The 17,850-nt window shown below is 40.9% G+C and overlaps 1 protein-coding gene across 15 annotated transcripts in view; it reads right to left on the reverse strand.

The window, feature by feature from the left end:
- Window positions 1–17,850, reverse strand: part of CALD1 (caldesmon 1) — a 179,465-nt gene that overhangs the window by 100,950 nt on the left and 60,665 nt on the right. For 9 of the 15 annotated variants that reach the window (XM_036864043.1, XM_036864044.1, XM_036864049.1 and 6 more), the window contains one exon: window positions 14,593–14,684. The exons of the other annotated variants lie outside the window; for them this stretch is intronic. The gene's annotated coding sequence lies outside the window, so the exon portion shown is untranslated. The remainder of the gene's footprint in view (window positions 1–14,592; window positions 14,685–17,850) is intronic. 15 annotated transcript variants of the gene reach the window in all.

Raw genomic sequence — 17,850 nt, forward strand, 5'->3', positions numbered from 1 at the left:
TAAACACATGGATTCTAACGTACCATTTGGACTTAACTTTAGCTCAACCTTCACCACTTTGTTCCAAAAATCTGTGCTACTTAAAAAAAATGCAATCACCGAGACACATGTGTCAAGACCAGCAACATAGAAATAAGAATGAATGGGATCGGGGCTTCCCTGGTGGCGCAGTGGTTGAGAGTCTGCCTGCCAATGCAGGGAACACGGGTTCGAGCCCTGGTCTGGGAGGATCCCACGTGCCGCGGAGCAACTAGGCCCGTGAGCCACAATAACTGAGCCTGCGCGTCTGGAGCTTGTGCTCCGCAACAAGAGAGGCCGCGATAGTGAGAGGCCTGCGCACTGTGATGAAGAGTGGCCCCCGCTTGCCGCAACTAGAGAAAGCCCTCGCACAGAAACGAAGACCCAACACAGCCAAAAATAAATAAAGAAATAAATTAAAAAAAAAAAAAAAAAAAGAATGAATGGGATCAACCTGAGGAGCTCTGCCTTCTCAAGTTGTTTCTTTTCTCTCATCATTGGAATCTAGAACTCAATGCCCTACTAAGAGCAGGTTAACAGGTTATGGCTTGTTTTTTCTTTCCTCCCCTTTTATCATTACTTTTTCATTACTTTTTCTTTTATCATTACTTTTTCTCTATTTGTATTTCTCCATTTGCCAAACAGGAGAACGGAAAGACTTAATGTTACAAAAGTCAATGTCTTTGTGGCCTCTCTTCCACCTTAGGAGGAGCAGGTACTGGGCATGTTAGATTTGTGAAGGAATGGTGTTTGTCTACACTGGTTTCCACACTGGGGAAGACCACACACTTAGGGATTTTATGTGTCATCTGCAAGTGTTACCACCCATTTGGAACACTTTAAATTGTTCAAAACCCCATGGCTATCACTGACCCTCCCAAGTAAGAAAAGTAGATTCACCTCTATTTAAAGAAAGGAGACTGAGACAAATAGGACTTTGGTATCAGTTCCTTAACCATGACCAATCAGTGGAAAACCAGGACTGATATTTAGGCCAATCTCTAAGCCAACCTGAAAAGTTTTCTTAGAAGAGCAAGAGAAGTGAAAATTTGGAACACAATTCCTTTGGCACCCTTTCCGAGAGTTTGAAATTCTTTTCCTTGGCAAATTCCAGGAGAATTAGGCCGAAAGACACAGAACAGAACATATCAAATCAGAAAAGGCATGTGGTCACTGCTGCTCTCTTGGTTCCTAAGGAAGAGAAAAAGCATCAAAAGGCGTGGGAGCGAATCCTACCACAGACAGAAATTCTACACCAATCTGTAAGAAATTTCTTACACCCAGGTAAGAAAATAAATGCATAGCTATGCTTAAAGAATGCATAAATGTGCTTTCTAAATGCATGCCTGATAACAGAGGTTAATTCTGATGTCACATCAGGGTGGGATCCTGACCCCAATGGAACTATTCGACAATGGGTAGGGCTGCTGAGAAAATGTGAACCCCTATTACTGGAAATAGTCAGGTAGAGGTGAAATAGCCATCTGTTTAGGGCTGTAGTGAAAAGATATTTTTTGAGATTCTCAGGCTGTGCTGCCCAATATGGTTGTCAGTTGTCACATGAGGCAGTTTAAATTTAAATTAATTAAAATTAAATTAGAAATTCAGTGCCTCCGCTTCACCAGCCCCATTGCAAGTGCTCTGTGGCCACATGTGTCTAGTGGCTTCCATGTAAGACCATGCAGAGAACATTTTTGTCATCACAGAAAGCTCTATTGGACAGCCCCCCTGTGAAGCCTTCCAACTCCTAATACAAAATGACTTTACCACAGAAAGTAATGTTATGCAGTTCAGAGACATGAAGATGTGTAAGACATGGTGTCTGTCTTCAAAGACCTTACAATCTCCTAGAGAAGATGGAATACAATGAGGGGTATGGTACGGGTCAGCCTTTCAAAGCACGGATGTGCTCTTTTAATCCTCTCATTAGTAACTTCTTTGTTCTCCTATGGAGGGTCTTTTGGGTCTGCAACCTTGCTGTTCTGAGCACACTTGCAATGGAGAAAGTGAAATGAATGCTCAGTGAATGCAAAAGAAGCTGAGATACTGTCTGAAGAGAGATCACACTTCGAATTGCATAACAAGGCCTAAGAGTGGCTTATTTGGAACAAAAGATCAGAGGCCATGGGTCTTTACCAGTTATAGACATGGTACAGAGGTCATTATATTTTACATAACAGTAGTTTTACTTGTGCATGACTCTCTGGCCTTTCTGGTCTACTCGGCTATAAAAATATCAGCAACCCATGAGTCTGCTCTTTGTGATTGGTTTTTCATCTAATATTTCCAATTTAGTGATCAACAAGAAGATCCAGAGCCTTAGCCAGATATCCTGCTAATATAAGACATTAGCAAGGTGACAGAGTTTAGATGGCAGGACGCAAATCCATTTACACTGCTGGGAACAATTCAAAGGTATGTCTTAGAGGTACTTTGTTACTGGCAACATTTTTGCACATGGAGGACATGCTATTACAATCAGGGACTATTTATTCCCTAGTAAGTTATGAAACATCTATTCATCATGATCATCAAATGCATTTATTGTGTTCTGGAATTAGGAAGCGAGTTAGAGACTATCTTCTGGGAGTTTATAATCTAAGATGAAAAGCTTTGAAACCAAACCAAGGGACATTATCCATTATGTCTTTGGACATAATAGATACACAATTTAAACATGTAAATCTGCAAAGAAGTTAAATAATAAATTGAAAAGTGCCTAGACTGCTTCCTCCTTCCTTTCACATGAATCATTTACATGGTAGTTTCACCCATTTGTTAGTTTGGGAATTTCTGGACTTTCCTTCAAGTAAGAAATGGCTCATAGTGCAGGCCTGCTTAAGACTAGCATGAGACTACAGGATCTCTGAACCTTGTACTCACTGATAAGAGTTTGTACTGATACCTATATTATTAGAGCTGGTATTTTAATTACTAAGTATATATCTGTCTTCCCTAGAAGATTATAATCTCCTTGAGGTTATTACTCATTTTTGTGATCCCTCAAAGTTCTTAACTATTTTTTCTTATAGTCAGCACTAAGTTCACACCTGAATTAAAATGGATTCTGGGGCATTGGTTATTTTTGGATTTCACTGGTTAACAGATGAACTTGGCTAAGACATGATCAAAAGGCCATGCCTCCAGTTGAGCTCTTAGTAACCTTGGGGATGGTGGTTCACTAGGAAGCTCTATTTTATATTGTGATTTGTAGTTGTAGTTGTTTTCTTCTAGTGGAAAAGAAACTTGTCTTAGAAAGACATTCTGTTTTCAGGAAAGAGGGGTATTAGACGTTTGTAACTGAGGGAATCAGTCTGTTCTGGGACCTTCAAAGAAAAAGAAGGACAAAGAAGACATATGCTGAATAAGAAAAGAAGAGAATTAGGGTTGAACTGAAACGCCCCAAATTTCCAAGGCCTTTGGAGATGCCTTGCCACTCCTCCATCATAATTAGAAAACACTGACATTCAGAGCTGATTTAAATGCTTCCATCAGTCTAAAAAAGTGTTGCCTGATTTTACTCTGTAACCATGCTCAGTAATTAGAAACATAAGGCACTGTTCTGGATGTTTTCTTGGGAACCTACCCTCCCAGGCCTGGTGTCACTACCCATTGGCTACAGGACCTTTATCTTTTCTCACCATCTCTCTCAGGAGCCCCTGCCCAGGTCACAGGAAGAGTGTGAGGTTGACATGGGCATTCCTGGAAAAACTGGAGACCTCTGGCGCCACTTCAGACTCTAAAATACATGGAAGAAACTCATTTTGCCTGCCTCTTTCCTTGCTGAAGCTCTATAAATCTGTATTGCACTTGGAAGGCAGTAGTTAAAGTACAGTACGAAAAGTGTTCAAATCAAAAGATTCAAAAGAAGGATCTTTGTGATGACCGGCTTGAAATGACATCTTTGTTTCTGAAAACAGAAAAGCTATCCCAATGGTTGATTCTAGACTTCCTCACACTCTTGCTGGGAAACATGTACTTTGCAAAATGTAGGATTAGAATATGATCTAACAAGCAGCAGCAGCAGCTTTTTACTTCTGACAAAATCCACAACGAAAATGGAAAAATACTTGTAATCAAGGACTTCAACTCAACAGTCACCTAACTTGTCAAATTAAAACATGTGGCAACCACCTGCCAAGCATCTTGAAACAACTATACCATCTTAGTTTTCTACCTGACCTGTAATCTCTTTGGAGCACATTTGCATTTCCCAATTTTTCACACTTAAACAATGCTGTCCACACCATGTATAAAGATGACTAAGCAACTTTGAATTAAGTAACCGAAGCGAGTCCTGCCAATTTTAGAATAATTAAGTTTCTGCAATCTAATATAAACAGTTCCAAGAACTACTTGCGGCCTACCAAAAGTATATATTACAAGTAGTCAACACTGAGGCCAGCTGGCAGACAGATCAACCTATTAAAGTAGAATTGTTCAGAATTCAGAGTATTATTTTTCTTTTCTCCCATTATTTTTTCTGCATCCAACTTTGTTTCTTTGGGAATGTTTTCAAGTATACAAAGCAAGAAAGTAATGTGGAATTGCACCTTTTGTAAATGAATGAGCATTTCTCTTGAGATTCTTGTTAGAACCAACAAGTCAGTCCCATTTCAACGCTGTCTACACAGGCAGCCAAAGTTAAATAGAGCAAGTGAATCCACTTTGTTCCCACTCAAGCTAAAGTGTTGGTATTTTGCTTGACCATCAGGAAGGTCAACAGTGACCACCAGACAAGCACATTAAGTTATATGCCCATCAGACACCTAAAACATCTTTCTGACTGTAGATCCTTGTACTGCCTCTATCACGTAGCTTGCTGGATCAAAATTTATTACTAATAAGGCTAATGTCATAGGTTTAATTCTACCAGGAATGAGTTAACTATTTGAGAGAAAAAAAAAATCCTAAACTATTGCCATGTGCTTTGACATTAATCTTGGCCAGCTACATGGCAGATGTGGGCTGACAACTTTCACTTGAGAACATAGAGATGGTTAGACCAACCCATCCCACCATGACCTTCAAGAGAGTGTATGGGACCTAGAGTCTGTCATACAGAGTGAAATAAGTCAGAAAGAGAAAAACAAATATTGTATGCTAACACATATACATGGAATGTTAAAAAAAAAAAATGGTCATGAAGAACCTAGGGGTGGGATGGGAATAAAGACGCAGATCTACTAGAGAATGGACTTGAGGACATGGGGAGGGGGAAGGGTAAGCTGGGACGAAGTGAGAGAGTGGCATGGACATATATACACTACCAAATGTAAAATAGATAGCTAGAGGGAAGCAGCCACATAGCACAGGGAGATCAGCTCGGTGCTCTGTGACCACCTAGAGGGGTGGGACAGGGAGGGTGGGAGGGAGACACAAGAGGGAGGAGATATATGTATATGTATAGCTGATTCACTTTGTTATACAGCAGAAATTTACACACCATTGTAAAGCAATTATACTCCCATAAAGATGTTAAAAAAAAAAAAAGAGAGAGTGTATGGCCAAATGAATGGGAGTGTGTCATCACACAAAAAGCCTCTCCACATTCAACTGCATTTTAAGCCTTAATGTCTTCTTCACTGTGTTTAAATTCATATATATTCAAGAGTGGTAAAGGCTCTACAACCATCATCACAATGATAACTTCAATAAAAACATTCAACAAATATTTATGAAGTACCATTTGCTACCTTACTGGGTGTGGCAAATAAGTTGTGAATGCAACTACCCTGCCCTCACCATGCTTATAGTCTGATGGTGGAGACAGGCAATAAAAAATAAAATACAAACTGCGACAAGGGTTAGGAACGAAAAATACAAGCTGCTATGAGAGAACTACAGGAGTGACTAATGGTTTTCTTTGGGTTAAAATACGATATAAGCAGTAATAGCTTTTTCAAACAAGAATGATATTAATACACTACAGACATTCATTCATAAAGGGAACATAAATGTATGAGATTGGAGTTTGTATTTATTAAATATATGTCAACATCTATTATGTGCCAGGCACATGCTCTTCTAGGTCCTGATAAATCGAACTCTTCTCTACTTTTCTGTCCTAAAGAAGGGAATGAAGAGTAAAGTAGCTAGTCAGGTTTGAGGGATGGTGAACTATTCTCACCCTTTCTCTCCAACCTCAGATCCTGTGTAAGTAATGTACAAATAATGACCTATGAGATACTGTCTGCTGGAATTGATATAGACACAGGGAATCCACTTAAGATATTAACTTCACACGGCTAAAGTGGAGGACATCTTTCTAGAAATCATCCAGCTCAGTGACCTTCTGACAACAAAAGCATGTTTCTCACCTGCCATCAAGCAGAAATTTGTTGATTTAAATGTAGCTGGTCCACTTTGTTTCTTCAAATTTTGCTTCATGATTCCAAGAAATGAACAGCCCGTAATAAATTTACTCCAGTGGCAGAATATCTCACGACCAGCTTTTCTACTTTGAATACCACAAACAGACCTTTAATTTGTTGACACACAGCCCCTGGACATTCATGAAAACAAGATGTTCTCTTGCTGCTTTTTAAGTTAATCAGATTTAAGTCAGGGTCTCAGCCGAATTTCAAAAACAGATGTTCCATAGCAAAAGGGCTGAACTGACCCCAGCAATGAGAGGTTGTTTCACTTGAACTTGAATATTCTTTGTTAGCAGGATGAGTGATCAAATATGCCTGAAACTGGAAACAGGAGCGACCCAAGGTTTACTACTGTCTCCATTCAATGACTGCCCTGGGGATCTGGGAAGGTTGGGCATCCATGACTCTTGGTTTGCGGAATAAGCTGATGCCTGGAAGGTTTAGGTGCCTAGGTTACGAAGGGGGTTAGTGAGGAGGGATGATCTTCCCCCACACGCCACCATCCTGTTTTCCTGTCGACCTCGGAGGCCCTCCATGGAATGGCTCCACTGTACCCAACACCTCTCCTGACTCACACTCACATGCAAACACAACTCACAGCCAGGCCAACTCCTTAGTTCTGCTACAATCCAGCTGGTATTTCTGCCTCTGGGCCTCTGTCCCTGTTTCCTCTCTCCTGTAACCTGAAGTGCCCTCCACTCCTTCTGCAAATCCCATATATTTTTCTAGAGTGTAGCTCAGTCGTATCTTTATTCCAGAATCATCCTCGCTTTCACCTTCTGCAGCATTGTTAACCCTGTTCTTTTTGATGGTCAATACTATATGACTTTGTTATTCAAATGTTCTATAACCTCTCTTTCTCTTGAGCAAGTGTGAAGCTGCTTAATGTCAGGGCCTGCCGTCTCCTTTGATATCCCCTCACAGTGCTGGGTGTTTTGCTCTGCCTTTTTAGATGCATGGGAGTGGTTGCTGAGTTGAACTTACTGAAAAGCTTCTGGCCTAAAAATCCAAGCTCCAAAAATTCCACAGCTCTGGCCATTAGTGCCGTTTGCCCTGTGTTCCTGTTTTACCCCTTCTGGGCACCTTATAGAACTGTACTTTTGGCCTCCTTGTGGTCAGCTGGGGCCAAGTGACTAGTTCTGGCCAATGAGTTGTGAGCAGAAGTGTCATGTCACTTCTGGGGCAGACCATTTAATTGTTGATATTAGACCCTTCAGAGTTTTTTTTCTCTCTACCAGCAATATTTCCAGATAGTAGCTCTCAGCCGGGGTCCCCAAGTAAGGATGGCAATGATGTGGACCAGAGACCCCAGCCTATCCAGGGTGAGAGACAAAGCATGAGTGACCAACCTTTGTTGTTTAAGTCACTGAAATTTTGAGTTGGCCCTGACCCCAGCATAACCTAGCTGGCCATGGCTGACCTTGCCTTTGTTAACTCCGTCCGTGATGAAAATGATCTTGCGGTATTAGGCAGTGCACATCTCTGCTTCATGAAGGTACTTATTCAAATTATCCTATTTTCTATTTCTGTTCTGTGACATCTAGTATATAAATAGGAATGGGTAGACTAATCAGGTAGGGCCTCAGGGAGTGGAAATGGTTCATTGGCTCCATCTGCCTGCTCCAATGAGCCATAAAGCTGCCGCTAACTGCAGGAGTGCTCATGTATTATGTGTTCACTCATTTACACCAGGGGTGACAAACTTGGGGAGTGGTGGCCTATGGAGAAATGGAGAATGCATGCATCCCTAAAAGAATCCAAATTCAAAATTTTAAGAAAACCACGCTGGGCAAAGGAAGCACATTTGCAGGTCAGTGTGGGCCTCAGGTTGCTGGTTTGTGACCCCTGATTTATACAGTCCTTCCTTAATGGCTATCATGTGTCAGGCTAGGCACTGTGAGGAGTTACAAGAATAAACTTACAAGTGAATTCATGTTAGCGTACACTCTAGATGGAGCTTATTTAGTTAGCCAACAGTTATACAGCACGCACTATGTACCCAGCACAGTTCTCAGAACTTTATAAATATCAGTTTAAATCTTTATAACAATCCTTATTGTCTCCATTTTACAGACAGAAAGACTAAGGCCCAGAGCAGGTGTGTCATTTGCCCAAGGTCACAGAGCTAACAAATAGTGGAGCTAGGATTTACATCCAGGCAGCCTAGCCCTAGAGTCTGTGCTTTTAATCACAGCACTATGCTACGTCTCACAAGACCTGTAAATGCATAATATTTACGAGGTAGCTTATGGCGAGAACCTCGTTGATGAAATGATCATGTGATTGCCTGAAGGATCTATGCTCCTCTACAAATGCCCCTGACTAGAAACTGTTTCCTGTCAGGAGGATTTGGCTTGCTTGATGTTAGGGTGAGTCCATATTTGATGTTTATTCGTGAAATAAAAATCAATCTCCTGTTTATGTTCATTTGGGCTTTGGCAAACTGATTTATTATTTCATTTAAGTGAGGTTCACTTTAGAAAATAAGCTGAATTTGTCCTAAATCCTTAAAAAAATAAATTACATCACTTCACACTTTGACTATTTCTTTGTTTTTTCATTTAATTAGTTTTAGACAGGAAGCAAAATCATCTAAGATCATATGTTTGTGTCAATCTTAGGGCAGACTCAGATATTGTAGGACCTGAAAATTACTTGGGAGGCCTTTAAGAAAGAGAATACAACGTTAAATGTAAAAAATTAGGCAGGGGTGTGGCAGAGGTCTGTTCAAGTGAGGGGCCCTGTGGTTTAAGGGCCACTGGTTTCATGGTGAATCTCCTTGGGTCTCTCACCTTTGATTCTTATGAGCATTCCAATAAAAATGCCACAAACCCTTACTTTGCTTTTAATTTTCAATTATTTTGATACTACAGTTATGATCACCCCCTAAAAAAATTTTCATGAAAACCAGAATTTAGGAAACAAATAAGGAGGGGAGCGATTAAGCATCATTCTTCAAAGAGATTTTCAGAAAAGTAGAATTACAGATATAGCCAGTGCACCGCAGTGTTTTGCCTATAAACCACATAATTAGAATGATAGGTGGATGAGAGGGCAGAGAAATTTAAAATATTATGACTCTTTGTCAAGATGAGGACAATGAAAAATAAAGTATCAGAAATCACAATTTACGTCAATGAATATATTATTGGAGTCACTAAATTTTCATTGCATTGAATAAAAAAATAAAAAAAAAAAGAGTCCATTTTATAGGAAGGAATGGAGGAACACCAGAATTGTTAATGCAGCCCATATCTAATACAGTCCTGGATGGAGAAGTTCCAATTCAACATATAGCTGTAGAGTGAATAAATTAATGAGTGACTGAATATGTATGTTTGAGGAACAAGAGAAAGGACAGATGGTGCTAAAGTGGTCACAAGCCTCCCCCATCAACCCCAACTTACAACTGCACGTTTTACTTCTAAACCATTAGCCAGCAATCTGGGGGAGGCAGTGGATATGTCCCCAGAGTCTCTCATTATAACAAATGTCTTTATGTTTATAAATCTTGTGAGTCTGTGATGGAATCAGATTCACAATCATGGGTATAATATACTTATTGGAGGAATTCTTTGAAGAACTTGGAGAAAATGCTATTAGAAGAGCTCCTTCCTTCAGGCCCACCATATGTTTGTATTCACTCCCTCTCTGCATCCTCTGGATATGATAAACACACTTTTCCCCAAACTCAGGATGCCCATTCCACAGTATGTCATTCTTGGTCATTAAATAACAGGACTCGATATTAATGTTGGCCGTCTCCATCCCTCTTTAACAAAGTGTTTTCAGCCAAAGATATTAAACTAGTCAACCTCTCTTTTCCCCTGTCAGAGAAACAGCCAGCAGCCTGAAATCACAGCTCATTTGTACCATGCTGGCGTGAATATTCAGACTCCATTTGTCTCCAGCTCTTAAAGGCTGGTGTTAGCGTGAATGATAGACATTTTGCTTTGAATTAGCAAAAAGAAGGAGAAAATCCCCCAAATAATAAGTTTGGCCTTAAAATATCTGTTTCAGGGAATGCAGCTCTGCCTTTTCCTCCAGTAAAAGTCGATTTAAAAAAATCTAGATTTAATTTGGCATTAAGTTGGACTTGGGACACAGAGAATAGTAGGAAGGAAAATGTCTCAGTCTTTTCCCCCCAGATTGAGCCTTTAAATCCTATTGGAGGACTGTTGCGTGGACTAGTGCAAGATGTTTACAACTTTGTTTTGTTGAACATCCCAAAGCAAAGTTTGGAAGTAGCTGAGTCTGTGTCCTTGAACTGTACAAATCCTGTCACAGTTAGAACCTCAGACTTCTGATAGTTTTGTTTGAATGCTAAATAGCAGGATCATTTTTTTTCTCTTTACTGCATACTCACTCATGCTTTTTGGAATAAAAGTCTGGAAAGGAGTTCTAGACAAGAACTCCTGGCACCATTGTTTGTTTTTCTCCCTGCTATCTGTGCCCTGATTTTGGCTTGCCCACCCTGACACAACCTCTTTCCATCAATAGCTGTACTAGACAGGAAGGTGTTCTCCATGGAGGTACCTCTTAAGGCCAGGTGCAATTCCCTGGCCAAGGAAACACCATCACTTGGCCAAAATTACAAAATCTGCACATGGTGATGCTGGAATGTCCTCTTACTTTCCTTATCATGAAAATTTCCAGAATTGGGAAGACCATGAGAATCCATGTTCCTTGTGTCCCCTCAATTCCTAACCAAACTTGGGCTCACGGTGTATTTTCCTCTTTATACCCCATGACAAGGACCTGAGAGCAGTCTTCTCAGGGTAAGATGAGGTGGATTCTAGATCTTTTCACATATGAGCCTCATTCTACAGTCACTACCAGAAATCTGTAGAAAAGACTATTAGTGTAAGAAAGACCCCTTCAGATCCTGCTGTAACAAGTATGGGCACATTAAACTAAACAGGAGACTGAACACTTTGTCAAGTGTGTCCAGGGAGGCTTGTTCTGCAAAACTCAAGAAAAGAGGAAGGGAAAAACCCTTCTCTTTCCATTCCATCTGGAGCTTCCACTGACTCCAAAAATATTGGCCCACAGTGGTTATAAAAACACCCATTTATGCTGTTCTAAAACAGGGCAAAGCCTGCTAGGTGCATACAACTCAAAGCACTTCTTTTACATTCTCATAGGAAAATTATCTTTCTCTCCAAATTCTATGGCTGACTGAAATTAATGAAACACAGTCGGGAGGCACCTCTGCTGGCCACTGGCCACCATTCATTTGGAACACCCCACTAGGCCATTCATGGATTGCAGCGCTGTTTTCTCTTGACTTCAGAATTTCTCCTTTCTCATTTTATACAAATAGCAATTTATGTAAAAATCACTGATACGGGTGTCATTGGCATTTTAGGTAACTGAGCGAAAAATGGCATCTTTTTCCTGGCAACTTGAAGAATATCAAGAGGAAAGTATGGAAGTGGGGGGTACTTGAAAAAATCTGATATCTCACAGTTCATTTTTAAGAAATGGAAGGGAGTATGCAGAGGAGGAGGAAACTTACAGACCTCTGATAGCCTCTTCCGCTAATAATCAGACAATCCAAAGAAAGATCAGAGGTTTCTGCTATAGAAAGAGAACCAATGGAGAAAGAAAAAAAAGCAAGGAAAAGAAATGACACTTTAGAAAATAAAAGAGAAGTGAATGAATAGCTTTCCCCCTTTTGTTTGCATCACACTAAGCAGGAAAAAATTGGGAAATTCAGTGCTGGGGTAAACATGGCCCGATTAGAAATGACATTTGACAGTGGGGCCCAGAGAGGAGAAGCTTGTTATGGCCACCACAACTCATGGACTGGCTTCTCCATGCCTCATTAGCCCCCATTCTGGCCTGGGCATGAAACACAAAAATACCACCAATGCCTTCTTGAGGGCACAGGAGGTATGGGGTGACCAGCAGGGAACAATGGACTAAGGAGGGGGTTCAGTGCAAAGGAGGTACACTCCCCCCGACTAAGTCCTTTACTGACTGTCTGGACAAGGTGATGTTCCATGGCAACGGAGTCCCAGCCTCCTGACCCTAAAAAGGACCCGCCTTCTGTCTCTTTGGACATTAAGGAGTCTAATCCTGGGGTTCCCCCACGGTGCAGTCTGATCAGCTCTGATTGTGATAAAGAAAATGGTCCTAAAGGAAAGTGTTGATGTATGACATCCCTGGGCATGCAGCTGGGGAGTCAAACACATGCTCATGCGTGGAGTTAGCTAGAGGGGAGCAAAGCTGGGTAGGGCAAGCCCCACAGGAATGGTTTGGGGCATAGCCCCTAAAGGAGAGGACAGAAGAAGGAATAAAATAGGACCAAAGGAATAAGTGGAGAGAGAAATAGATAGATATCCACATTAGCTAATACACATGTTCTTACAAACCCTCATTAGAAGTAGCATTTAGATTTCTTCCTCTTGGGAGGGTCCCTCTCCTGTTATTTAGCAGGAAAACTTTCTACACGCAATTTCTGGTGGCATTTTTACACCACTGCTCCTCTCCCTCCACAATCTTTCTGGGTGGCGTCATCCACTCTCATGGTTTTAATTCCTATGTATAGGTTATGATTGTGAAAATCTCTATCTCTAGTTCTCACCTGGGCTTCAGACTTGCATATCCCTTGTTTTCTAGACACACACCCTTGGCTGTCCCACAGGCCCTTAAATTAGCAAGTCCCAATCGAAACTCATTGTCCTTCCCTCTGGGCTCCCCAAACAGTGTTCTCACAGAAGAGTGACTGTATCTGGAGCAGGTTCATGCTATTTACTGTCTCCTAACTCTTTGAGGAGCGAGGTAAGTCTCCTGCCATCAGTTAATCATATCTTTCTTTCAGTCCCTCTCTCCAGCTTTGACTTATTTCCACCTCTGGGGGGCCAGGGGGCAGGCAGCAAGTGAGGAGAACGCACCACTAATAATCATCATTTGGAGGTAGTCTTAAAGCAAATAAATTATAGATTCAGAGACTGCATCTTCTCATCTATCCATTCATGTATTCATTCAGTCATTTAATAAGTACTATTAAACGCTTACCATTTACAAAACCTCCTCTAGTGCTGCCAAAGATGTAAAAGGCACACTCTTCAACTTCAAAAATTATATAATGTAATAGGGAAATGAGAGATGTGTACAAAGGACTACAACACACTGTAGGAAAACCAAATATTCTAAGAGTGATATAAATGCTAAGGGAGTTCAGGAGAGGAGAATCAGAGAACAGTCCATATGCAACAAACTAAAAATCAGCATACTGAGAAAAAAAGATGATGGGGTATTATGGACTGAATTGTGTTCCCCTCAAATGCATATGTTGAAGTCCTAACCCCTAGTACCTTAGAATATAACTAAATTTGGAGATCAGATCATTAAAGAGGTGATTAAGTTAAGATGAAGTCATTAGGGTAGGTCTTAGTCTGATATGATTGTTGCCCTTCTAAGAAGAGGAAATGTTGGAGAGAGAGAGAGAGAGACACCAAACATGTGTGCTGGCAGTGGGATGGCCATGTGAAGACACAGGAAAAGATGACCAAGAAGAGAGGCCTTAGAAGAAATCAAACCTGCTGACACCTTGATCTTGAACTTCCAGCCTCCAGAACTGTGAGGAAATAAATCTGCTATGTACCCAGTCTGTGGTATTTTGCTATGGCAGCCATAGCAAAACTTTTCTCCCTACTAGAGCCAACCTCGGAAAAATTGAGAATGAGTGAAGTTTCCTTTAGCTTCTCCATCTACCTTCTGAAATCCCCTCTTTCTGTTCCCCAGGTAGACCTTCTGCTGGTGGAAGTTCTCCCAGGTGAGGAGGATTTGCTGAGATTGAGGGGTATTTCCTCCTGAAATCATCGGTGTCTGTTCAAAGGTGAGCTTCTTCACCCTGAAGACTGACTCATCATCTCTCTATTCCCTCAAGTCAGCAACAGTCTTCTTGGGAAGTGAGAACTTCACTACTGATTGGGGACAGTTTTGCTTAAGATATTATATATGCAGGAAAAAATTTAAAATAAAGCAAAAAATCAGATTACAAAGCAGGAGAACAATTCCTTCCAAACTTGTTAGATTACTCGGTAAGTAAACTATGAGGAGCACAGCAGAAAGCTTGGTTTCGCACAATGCATCTTTAGGTGCAAGAATTTAGAAAATCAGGCAGAGAGGCTATGTAACTGCTAAGATCAGAGCCCCTCCCCAGTAAAATCACATAAACTCTACTCACAGCTAAGCAATCAGATGTCCACTTGTGAACCTCTGGTTGATCACCAATCCCTATGAATTCGATTGGATGATCTTGAAACTTTTTAATGATACCTGGTATAAAAGAAGGATGGAAACATAAGTGGAATAAATTTTAGTTAACGTGGAACTACATATTTTAAAATACAATTTCTTCCTCAGGTACTGCTGTTGGTTAGGACCGTAAAGGGGAAATAAAGCACAGATATAAATAGATATTGTGCATTTGCATTTTAAAGAAAACAAATACAATTATTACAGAGTCAATCCCTGAATTCTTCTAAATAATGGAGGGGAGAAGGTGGTATAGTTAGTACAAAGCGGGGAGTACTACCAAGGCCAACGATCAAAGACAACAGGCTTTAGAACATAGTCAGAGACACCGCCTTCTCTAAGCTCATGCTCAAAACCTTCTAAGCCTCAGACTCTCAAAGTCTTTTTGGAACCTTTGTCCAAAGTTTTCTGCTGTTGATGGTCAGGAACTTGGCTAACAGGTAGAAGAGGAGGCTCTGGAGGATTACAAATAATTACAGAAAAGTACTGGTAGATAATCTAGAGTTAACTCTCTTGCACTTGAAACACAGCAATAAATATTAAATATAAGAAGGGCCAAAGAAATAATTACCTGGGACAGTAAATCACCATCACACCCCTAAACCTGCCCCAACACGATGTAACAAGGGATGCTAATGGGTATGAATATGGAAAATGCAACTCTGGGTTTTAATGTTTGCCTTTCATTTAGTAGAATAATGGGCTCAAGTGGACCTTAAGAACATACCTTGCTTTCCCCCACCCCACCCTTTGCCATTTCGCATTGGAAGAAAATAGAAGTTCATAGAGTTTAAGGGACTGGCTTGGAATCACACTGCTGGAAATTGATCCCGGATTCCTAGATTCTCATTTCAGTTTTCACAGGTAAAAAACAAAACAAAAACCTGCCTAGCATGTTATCTATGGTTTGTATCCATCTGACAAAGGCTGGTTTGCAAACTAGGGATTGGGGAAACTTGAGGGGCTTGTAAATTGGTCAGCAAGACAAGGTGCCATCCATTTCCTTATTCCTGAGCAGTCACTCAGGCTGTTTTCAGCTCCCCTCCATCAACGTCAACCACCTCTTCCTACTTGTCCCAAATGCACTCATCTAAACAACTGTTGTATTGTCATGCATCTAGAGTACCTAGCTCAACCTAATCAGGATTTGGGGGGCTGGGACCCAGGCATATGTGTTTCTCAACTGTCCCCGGTGAATCTACAGTGCTGCCAGGTTGAGAGTCACTGAGATAAAGATGCAGCATTCTTTTCCAAATCACTGAGCCCTGGGCACATGTGGGGGTCAAGTAAGAGGGCTCCGCTCCAAGTCCTGCTCCTCTCTATGTGCCAGGAACATATTGGGGATATGCCAATGGACAAATAACCATCGTACCTGGCTTCATGGCACTTATGATGTACTGTCTCCCTAGAACAGAGGGAGACACCACCTATCAAAATCTTCTGGGAGAGCTGTTTTAAAAAATATGACATGACCTCCAGAGAGGTGCCCAGGAATTTGCACCTTAGAAGAAGTTCCCTACATTCAGTTGCTGATGTAGATTATAGTACCCATCCCACGGAGGCCTCCCATTCTTGACTCTTAGGCTTCAACTAAGGCATAGACTAGAAGAAAGCAAGGAGTTACTTGGCTGGATTGTAAATGAACAAACCAAGAGATTTAAACTTGCAGGGAAAAAAGTTCACAGTACCTTCCCCAAACCCTCTGGCAGAGTCAGTGTTTATTTGCCTGGTTTCCCTTTCCCTGGTCCCAATTCCCTCAGTTTTTTTTATTTTTAAAATTGGGAATGAATAAAGAAAAAATAAAGAAATCAGGGATCAGGGGAAAATTTTTTTGTTTGGTCTGTAGAGTCTCTGCATATGTTTATGAACTATCTTGTTAGTGAGAAAAAGACAAAAAGGCTTTTGAGAGAAACCATAAAGTGCATAGCAAAGTGACTAAATGTAGAGTTTGTCTTCAGATACACTTTCTATTTTCAGATTTACGATGGAAGGGCAGAAGGTTGATGAAGCTCTCACTCCTTGTTTTAAAATTTTTCTCTACTGTCAGCTACCTTGCAACTTCAAATAGATGCCTGGGTGAACCATTACTCACTGGATCCCTTTAAGCTTTTTATTCAGTGCCCAACACATAGATTCTGACTGACCTGGCTCAGAGGCAGTTGCTGAAATTCTCTGCAGGCAAAGCTAAGTCTAGACCAGACACAGTTAGGAAAGGAACGACCCGAGATGAAGGAAGAGGGGCTGGGAGAGAGAGCTGGACGGTGTGAGGTAAATGAGCCCGTTTCCCTACCGCAGTCCCCTTCCCAGCCAGTGGCAAACAGCCAGGTGCTATTTATTGCTCCTTTGATTGAACTGTCTGCTCAGGCATGTGGGGGAATTTGGGTTTTATATGAAAGCATTCACTATGGGAGAATCAAGGTGTAATAAAAAAGGAAGGAGGAATTTCTCTCCTTTCAACAAGCTTTCTAGTCCTCCAAGAGGAGGGATTTTCTTAAAACCCTTAGGAAATCTCTATCTAACGCCATTCAGTAGCATGACAAACAGAAACTAGCCCCTTCCTAGGTTACACAAATGGAAAAATATTGACAGTACATACTTGAAAAAAGTGGTTACAATTCTACTTTAAAATTCCTACCACAAGCGTTCACAGAAAGATGCCATTTTTCAAAGGGACACAAAGGCGTTGGATAAAGGGGAGGGTCTCAAATGATAACTTATTATAACAGGGAGTTATTGCAAAGGTTAAATTAGGGATCCTTTATAAAAATGAATAACTTTATGGAGTCAGCAAGAAGAACCAGGTTTTCATTAATTTATAATTTTGTCTTGTACAGTCGAGCTAGGATCCTTTGATTTGAACATGAATATTTATACTAAAAAAATCCCCCTTGACTCTTTTATAACATGCCCTTCTCTCATTATGGAGATATTAATAACTACCGTGTAATAAGGGCTTTTAGTGCCAGGCCCTGTGCTAAGCTCCTTGCACACATCTATCTCATTTATCACTACAACAACCTAGTGAGATACATGTTCTTAACTTAGGAGAAGCACTGAGAAGTTTGTTGTGTTTAAGACATTTGCCTAAATTCACCCAGCTAGTGAAGCTAATACTGGCTAATGAAGCCAGTATTCAAATCCAGGGGCTGACCCAGCCTGATGGGCGTATGGGAAGGATACACGTCCA

This window comes from Balaenoptera musculus, chromosome 9, assembly GCF_009873245.2.
Source record: "Balaenoptera musculus isolate JJ_BM4_2016_0621 chromosome 9, mBalMus1.pri.v3, whole genome shotgun sequence".
Taxonomy (NCBI): Eukaryota; Metazoa; Chordata; class Mammalia; order Artiodactyla; family Balaenopteridae; genus Balaenoptera; species Balaenoptera musculus.